This window comes from Pezoporus occidentalis, unplaced genomic scaffold (genome assembly GCF_034315485.1).
Source record: "Pezoporus occidentalis ecotype Australia unplaced genomic scaffold, CSIRO_AGI_Poc_V1 ctg156, whole genome shotgun sequence".
Taxonomy (NCBI): Eukaryota; Metazoa; Chordata; class Aves; order Psittaciformes; family Psittacidae; genus Pezoporus; species Pezoporus occidentalis.
In genome coordinates, this window is record NW_026913383.1 from 491,453 (window position 1) to 500,948 (window position 9,496).

The window sequence follows — 9,496 nt, forward strand, 5'->3', positions numbered from 1 at the left end:
GGATGATGCTGCTGCCTTGTACACTCAGATGTTTGTGGCTTATTGCATTCCCTGGGAGTGAAACTTGGACTTTTACAGAAACAAGTCTAGAATCAGAATGCACCCAAAGGCTTCCTAATGATTTGGTTTCTTATAACCCAGACATTTCTGACAAAAATTTAAATAATAGTTTTAAAAGTTTTCAATATGCTGTTATGAGTTTTTTATTGTAGTTCCTGAGGGGCGAAGCAAGAATTCAGAGGAGGTAAATTTGTCAGATAAAACCTGTAAAAAACTCTACTGTGATTTAAGAAAGGGGAAGTGTATACATAAACACACATTCAAAGATAGAAAATTCAAAAGATCTATAAATAACTTTAGGATTCAATATCCTTTAGAGAAAATTGTTCTGAGAGCTATCTTTCTGCTTGTCACTGCTTTCAGCAATGTTTCCTCTTGGACTGAAATTCATCTTCGTAACAAAATCCAAGGAAGGTCTTTCCACATCAGCTGGGGCTTGTGCACGTCTTCTGTTGGGATTTGGTGACTCGTATGGCATGCATTGTTACTTATCTTGGGCTACAAGGCAACTTCCTATAAACTGATCTTGCACATAGCAAGTCCCATAGTTGGGACAGGCTACATCAAGACTCAGCAGTGGAGGGTCTGACATAACATTTAAGTAGTCTGGAGGGTTAGTGAGACATTAAGCTATATGTCCATATGACCCATAGGAGAAGGAGGAGAATATCTTCTACATAGCCCTCTTTTTGTGGGAAGCAGGGGTCATTTATGTATTCTTACACTTAAGCCTTTCAGAAATTGAGTATCTGAGGTTTCAGCGTGAATTTCATTGTTGTTCTATGGTAGACATACAGCAGAATTATGGTTATTGATTGTGCATTGTTTCAGAATCAACTGTAGGAAGGGAAATGCCTAGTTTTACCTTGTCATGTTATTTATCTGGATACATTAATGTCCTGGGTTCAGCAGTAGCAATCATTTTTCTCTTTCTTAGTAGCTGGTGCAGTGCTGTGGTTTTGACTTTCAGCCTGGGAACAGCACTGATAACGCTGATGTTTTTAGTTGTTGCTGAGTCACGTTTACTCTGACCAAGGACTTTGTGAGTCTCATGCTGTGCCAGGGAGGAAGGGAAGCCAGGAAGAAGCAGAAACAGGACACCTGACCCAAACTAGCTAAAGAGGTATTCCATACCACAGCGCATCATGGCCAATATATCAACTGGGGCAGTTACCTGGAAGGGCTAGATCACTGCTCGGTCAGGCTGGGTATCGGTTGGCGGGTGGTGACTGGTTGTACTCTCTTCCCTTGTTATTTCCCTTATCATTACTATTATTGGTCATACCAGTAGTGTTTTGTGTTATACCTTAGTTACTGGACTGTTCTTATCTCAGCCCTTGGGAGTTACATTCTTTCGATTCTCCTCCCCATCCCCCTGTGAGTGGGGGAGGAAGGCAGGGGAGTGAGAGAGAGGCTGTGTGGCTGGGCTTAAACCACAACAGTTCAAAAGCCAATTAAAAATTCTTAGTACCTTAATAGAAGATGTTAATAAAGTCAACTTGAGTACCCAGAAAGAAAAAAACAAAACAAAACAAACAATAAAACTCAAATCCTTTAAATACTGAAATAAAATTTAATTATTGCAGTTATTTAAAATAATGTATCAAAATAGTTTGTGTATATATTTCATGCATACCTTTAAAAACAACATAACCAGAGGGAAAGTATTACCTGTGCATCAAAGGATGTTGGAAAGTTTCTTAATCAGTCAGAGAACTTTGTGTAAGTTTAGAGGTATGTATTTTGCACCTCAGAGAAACACAGTAAGAAAATCAGAATATCATGTTTTCAGATGTCAGAATGTGGGAAATCTATGAGAATTTTTTTAGCTATAGAAATTTTTTTAGCTCCTCAATGAATGTACAGTTGGAAGGGTTTTAATTGCCAGCTTACACAGAGGGTTTTTTTTCCCACAGGACTCCTGCCTTTTACACTCTGTGTGTATATATATATATATAGTTTATATATGCACTTACAGACAGATATACTGTGGTCACCATGGGATTAATTGTTGAACATCTGCTTGTACTGGATCATATGGTACATGCCCCTAAGCCTTATTTACTTTGCCATTCTAGACCCTGCAGAGTACAAAATTGTTTATTTCCTTCTGTGTGCGCCTTTGTTGTATACTTTAGCTGTAGTATTGAACTACTTCACAAACCCTAAGGAATTTATCTTCACAGCAATCTTCAGTTTCCTCATCATTGCCCTTTCCTTATCCACTTTTACTGTAGAACAAAATTTAAAGTAGAAAGTTTTCACTAATTTTGAATATCATGTTTAGTCCAGTTTCCCATCAGTCTTAGTATTTATATAGTACTTCCTGAATTCAGAGCTTAGTTCCTGTTGATTTGAATACTCAGCACATCGGTTTTCTAAACCCTGGAACCTTAAATCACTGAACTCCAGGGATTTTTTTTCAATGTATGCTTGCTTTATTCTTATACTGTATCCGAAATGTCAGCTATTGGTAGGTATTGGGTATCTTCTCACTGGAGAAGAGGTCCACCTGTTTGATATTAACACTTTTCCAAAGGACAGAACTGACTTTTTCATAGCACTTGGCCTTTTTCTAATGAAAGAGAGTGGGTTATTTTGGCAGGGAAACAGACAGTAGTGAAGGAAAGGGACAGGAACACAGTGCATGTGCATGTCATGCAAGGCAGAACTCAAATTGTAACGTTTGTGCCTAAAGGATCTGATCTGTATTTCCCAGTACACCTCTATTTTATTTCCTACCTTTTGGTGCACTTTACTTTTCAGTCTTAGCCTTTAATGTAATTATTTCATATGAAATTTCCTACGTTTTTTAGTAAACAGTAAAATAAAGAAAAATTCTCTCTTGTGGAAGCACACTGGTCTCCACATGGGACTTTGAATTATATAGCACTGCTTGATCTAATTCAACAAGTTGATAAGCTGTTATTTTTCTCAGGTAGACTAGCTACTACAGATAGAGGCCATAGGATTTCACACTGTACTAATTGTTGATAGCAGAAAAATGCTGAGACTCTTATCCATGCGTTGTGTAGACACGGTGGGCTTTAGTCATGCACCCATGAACAGAGGGCACCCCAACTGAATAACCATCATTATGCAATATCAATGCTGTAATTATTGTTTCTGTTAGCAGGATGAGAATTAGTACATATCACTACTTCATTATCAATCTGCTCTATATTCAGAGGAAAAATTTTTTTTGGCTTTGTCTTGGAAACAGACCCATACTGTTCTTTTTTTAAAAGAAAAATTGAAATAATCCTGATAATATTTACATGTGAAACTAAGACTGGTGGAATAGTAAGCAGTAAGGTATGTGACTGTCACTATCAAGTGCAGAACTTGTGCAAGTACATTAAGGAACAAAGAACTGAGGTAATTTATAAAGAACATGGCATTGCATTCCAGAAAGCAAATAATCAAACATTAAATAAAGATGAATTTACGTAATTTGTATGTCTTACATGATCTAAGCTACATGTAGTGAAAAAAGAAATAAAAATAACTGGCAATAGTAGCTGTCTATGAGCGCACAACACAAAGTCAACCTTAAGTCAGACTGCTTCTTTAGGGGCAGAATGACCCACCTCGTTACTGTACAAACAAAAAACCACCAACCAAAGCAAACAAACAACAATATTAAATTAATATTCAAAGTGAAGCAGGTGCTGAATGGCTGCTGACATGACTTAGGAGTATCTGGACTGTGGGCAAGATGATACTGGTGCTTGTATACTAGTGCACACTAGTGATAATAGTGCAGTATGTTCACTAAATTTGTGCTGTTTCGGGCTTAAAAGTACTGCATTTAGAACCTTCATTAGCGTCACATTTACTTAATTCTCTGTTTCTAAGACCATTTTCTGTTAGTTTCTGTGAGCTATTCCAAGTCCTTCTTTGGTAACTTAAGAATTTGAGCAGAACTGTAAAGAATGAAGCCAAATCCTTCAGCTCTCAGCCCACTTTGCTTTCTGGGCAGCTACACTGAGTCTGTTAGAATTAACACTATTTCCAGTGACTTGATGATTATCTACCTATTGCTGGTATGGTGTCTGTGACCTACACTGTCACTGAATTTTAGTGCGGGACAGTGATACACAGAGGAGTTGTTCAAAACAAATCTAGCCCAGAACTGTAGTTAACATGGCTGTTACTCTGGATGGAATTTGGGTTGGGTGAACTTATAAAAGTATAGCAATGGGACCACATAAATATTATAATGGATAAAGCCATGGAAGCTTGACGATCACTAGAAAATTATGATTATGATTTCTATGATTCACTAGAAAATCCTAGACAGCATGTCTAGGATTATCCATCACATGTCTATAATGTCACCTTCAGCACAGTCACTGAATCATGTGCATGGGAAGGGACTTCCACAAGTCAGCTAGTGTAGTCTCCAGCTCAAAGGAGATCCAGTGACAGCATGTTACTTTGGCTGCGTGCAACGGGGTTTTGAATACCCACAAGGATGGAGATTCCACAACTTCTCTGGGCAGACTGTTCTTGTGTTTATCCTCACTCAGTTTTTAATTAAGAAAAATAATAATAATTATTTCAATCTTGTGGAAGCTAATATTTTCTAACTGGCTTTTGTGTGAAAATTATGAATTAATAACAAAACTTTAAAGCATCTGCAGTCTACAGTCATGAGGAGTGAACTGAAATAATAGTTTTTCAAACATTACCTAAAGTTGGGTTACCAGAGATTGTTTGTCCAAGGAGCTTATAATTCAGACACTGGACATTTCTTGCTGATCAGTGATCACAAAAATCAAAATCACAAAGATCATAGTGATCTCCTTTATTTTTTTTTTGTGAACTGCGATCAGTTATTCCTGTGGTGCGGATCTGTGTACTGTTTTCAAGGAAATTGCAAATGAGGAAAAGCAGAAGTTGATATACGTTCTACAACACTCTATGTTTGTGAAAAATTTTTTAAGGGGTCTGTATCTCCACTGGAAAATTTGGTGGGCTGCACATTTTTAAAAGTTGAAAATGGTTAATCTGCAAAGTTGTGAACAGGGAAGGTTTCTGGCTGATGTTAATTGTCACAGAGTCTTTAATGATGTTTGACAGTTTACATTACCTGAAATTTTTCCATAAAGGAACGTTACTGAGCTTAACCTTTTCTTCTTTCCTCAATCAGAACATTTCTTTAAAGCAGTAAATATTTCAAATGCTCTTATGCCTCTGCTTCTTCAGAACACTTGCTCCATGGAAAATCTTTAAAAGGTGGGAAGATGTAGGCAGACAACTGAAAGGCAAAGAAACTTTGACAGAAAGGAATACTTGCAATTTCCTCATAGGATTTCTCTCCTATTATTAAATTTGTATATATAGGGCATCAAGAATATTCTATAAAATGCTTCTTGAGATATTAAATGTTCCTTGGTTTCATATAAATTAATAGACTCGTAATTTATCAGTATGCTGTCCTTGATAGAAAAATGAGTCTGTGGAAGATTACGTAAAATAGTGTTTATTCTTCCCTCTTTTAAACTGATGGCAGTTAAATGCAGTATAGAGCTTCTTTTTATATTTTTTCTTTTTTTTTTTTCTGGGTACTGAACTGGCTTTACTTTGCCACAAGGGGATAATTCTTAGGTGGTGTTTGTTATTTCACTACAGCTACCTTGAATCCAGCAGCACCTTAGCCAGATTTTAGAATTACTCATACGAATACTCAATTCAGAAAATGTTCCTATGCTAGGTGAAATGTTATCATCTTTACTAAGTGGTACCTAGTCATCCCTGTTTATTGATGGCGACAGCTTATGACCTTTTTATTTCAACAAGGAAACAAACAAAGCTAAACGAACTCCTAAACTTCAGCCTGAAGTACTCTAAAACAATATAGAATTACTGATTATTAGATTCAACATCTGCATGTAATAATACGACTTTACATTTTGTCTTTAAACTTAAGTTAGTATATTGTTACATGCTCTAATTAGACATTATGGTCTTCTAGTACAAAATGCATGACTTTTGTTTTTCTTTAATGTATTCGTATTATGCTTCCACTTAAGAGTACTTACCAGCAGAAAAAAATGATAAAATACATTCAAAACTACTTTGATCTTTGTCCTCCCTATTGAATAGTTTTATTTTTGATGTTGTCCTGCTGTTTATTTTCTTGCTTACATAGCCTAGGAAGATAAAAGAATCAATACTTTGGAATCTCCTATCAGCTTTTGCGGAAGCATTTATCAGTGATTCTTGCTCTTTTCTCAGGTCTCATTCACTGATTAGTGTATTTATACTGCAGAAATAGCATGTTTTATCTTTCTGCAAGGTTCTCACTCGTTGTTTGACATTAAAACATAAGATTTCTGGATTAAAATGAGAACAACCACTGTTACTGCTACTTCTGTCATGTGTTGTTACTGCCTCTGACACATTAAGTTAGAAGTTACTATAAAAAAACAGAGGATGCATTTCATTATCCTGTTTAATGTTGCATTTTGTACCTAAATGAAATACTGGAAAACATTTCTGCCAGTGCTGGTGTTTAACTTTATTTAGGGAGAATTTGAGTGAGCATTGTCTTCTCCCTATGTCATGGTCCAAGCTCATTCTATGCTTCATGCATTAACCGTAATGTGGTTTTTTTTTAAAAAAAATATTTATTTGGCTTTTATTTTAAATATGCTGAGTGGAGTGTACAAAATACAAAACAAATTGAGATGTATTCAAAACCATGAAGCTGAATGAGACTCACTGGGCAATATCCACACACATTCAGAGTATCTTGGTCTCCTTTGAATGCAGCCCTCATGGGAGTAATTATCTTAACTTAGCCTTTAAGTGATTTGACTGCCAAGGCAAAACCAACAAAGAATGTCTCATGCATTCAAGGCAGAAGTCCATAACTGTATTTCAATATTGGTTTTGAAACCAAACATATCTGGACAGGTGAAACCAACACATAAGCAAGGAAGCAGTAGTATTTCATGGACAAGTACGTAGTGCAGGACTACTGGTACATTTTTAATTAGGCGAGGTAATATTTTTTATTTTTTTTGGTTTAATGGTTTGAGCTTACTATCATTCTTCAGCCTATCACTGTTCATGTCCTGCCACTCTAAGAAGTAAGTCTGAACATCATTCACCACTCTCTGTCCAAACAGCCTGAATCCAACTTATTAGAATAGAATGAATAGAGCCTTTAACTTCTCTACAGAGATACTATTGTTAATTAAAACGAAGTCCTTTCCATACACAGTGCTAACAGTTCTAGCTCTGCATCCATTCTCCAAACAATATATGACACTGATGGATAAACTCAATTAAAGCATGAACATTACAGAAGTAATGTGGAGAGCTGAAGTGATCTTTACCAATACACCTTTAAAAGTTGCAATAAATATTTCAAAATAAATTATGCTGAGGATACCGGTTTGCTAGATTGGATGGAAATTCAAGTCAACTCTTCTGATTAAGATTGTTTTTGGTTAGGCAACGGTGTTTGTTTTCTCTCTAATTATGTCATACTATCTTACAGATAGCTTAAAACCAGAGCGCATCCAGTGCAAAAAACACTTCTGCTTTTTCCATACCTGATAATGAAGTGGGATTTCTTCTGTGATTTGACATTTTCTTGCAGTTCACCTTTTTCAATGTAACAAATATTTTTATACAGAGTGCACAGTATCTAAGTGTATACAGTAACTGCTGTTAAGAGCGCACTAACTCCTAAAGCAAAATACCAGGACCTAAAAGATACACATACAGAACTCTAATGAGCTGAATTACTTTTTCGCAAATGTTAAAACTGTGCTTGGGGATTGATCTCATGATTAACACTTAAAAATTTAAGTGATTTAATGAAAAAGAAAAAATTGCCAAAAAGAAAAGAACAACTCCTTTGTTAAGTCCTGCATTTGCTAGTAAACTGAGATGTTGATTTGTTATATCTCCTTGCAAAGGGGGCAATGATTTTCACTCTATCCTTTTCAGTAACTTTCCTTCACAGAAGAGCTTAAAAACTGTTTTTTTCACCTAGGCAAGATTTTCCTCTGCATAGAGCTTTCTGTCAGGTAAAAGGTTTATCATTAAGGACCTTTACATTACACCAGTCTACTGGAGATAGATCTGCTTTTCTGGACTGGAGAGATGGAGATACAATTCAGTGCAGACCTCTGTTTTAAATTATTATGCTGGGAACTGGATAACCAAGGAACTACAAAGGAGCTATCAAGCCAAATCAATAGGGCTTTTTTTTTTCTCTGCCTTGGGTCCTTCCTGTTAGATTTATAGTTTTAAGTTTGTTACTTTATAGTCATCCATTTTCAATATTTTTTTAAAAGAAAAATCTACATAATCGAGACAAATTTTCAACATTTTCTTTAAACTTTAAACCAGAACTTTGTGGAAGCATCCATCTTTAACACTTTTTTATTGATGGTGTTCCTGGGCTGAAATGTTCATTTAATGTCAGTAAAATATTTCAATAAGCATATTCTGAATTTTTTAGATTTATCCTATTAGGATTTCCATAAGCTTTATTTCAGACTTGAGAGTATTTTAACAATTCAGAGGGCTTCAAATTTTTATTCCATTTTAAGAGATGACTTCTGCTTGATTTTGCCAGGGTAGAATTGAACCAAAAATATCCACTTTATAAAAAACTGTATTTAATGATGACTATTTAATTCACACTGAAAATGATTAAATTACTTAAGTCCACATGGGATAACTTTATTGGAATTGAAATGTGCTAAACATCTGCAAGTACCAAAGTATAAAAGAAGTGGGAAAAAACTTTATAGTAGCACATCAATACTGAATGTCTCGAAAACTGATCCTTGGCCACTGTTTTTCTAGACCCTTAAAGAAAGCATTTTTAATGTTAAAATACACTTTCTGCCATCTATCCTCCATTTGTTAAAGCCCTCAGAAATGATAATGGGAGAAATGTCTGTGGATGTGATGGGGTAGTATATTTAAATCACTTTTCTCTGAAGATTAGTGACACACAATATTTTAAACCTACTAATCTCAGTGATGGGTGCATAAGGAATACTTGTATACTTGTATATCTAATAGTTTTAATTTTATTAATATGCAGTTATTTTTGTACTTGGGAGGATGGCCCAGAGGCTAAAGTACTTGACTTAGGTGTAAAAAAACCCCAGGGTCAATTTTCAGTTAAGGCACAGTTATCCTTTGTGGCATGGGGTTGATCATCTCAATATGCCTGTGCCCTTGCTCTTCATCTGTAATATAAAAATTGTGTTTCCTTCACAGAGCTTTATAATTCTAAAGAACCATTCATAGCTGTGACAGATTTAGCCACCATGGTGGAGTGTCTGGCTTCTGCCTCCATAGAATATTAAATTCAGGCAATTTGAGAAAGAATTTACCAGATAACATTGGCCACATCACTTACAGGAGGTAATGATGCACCTAATAATCATGCAATAAA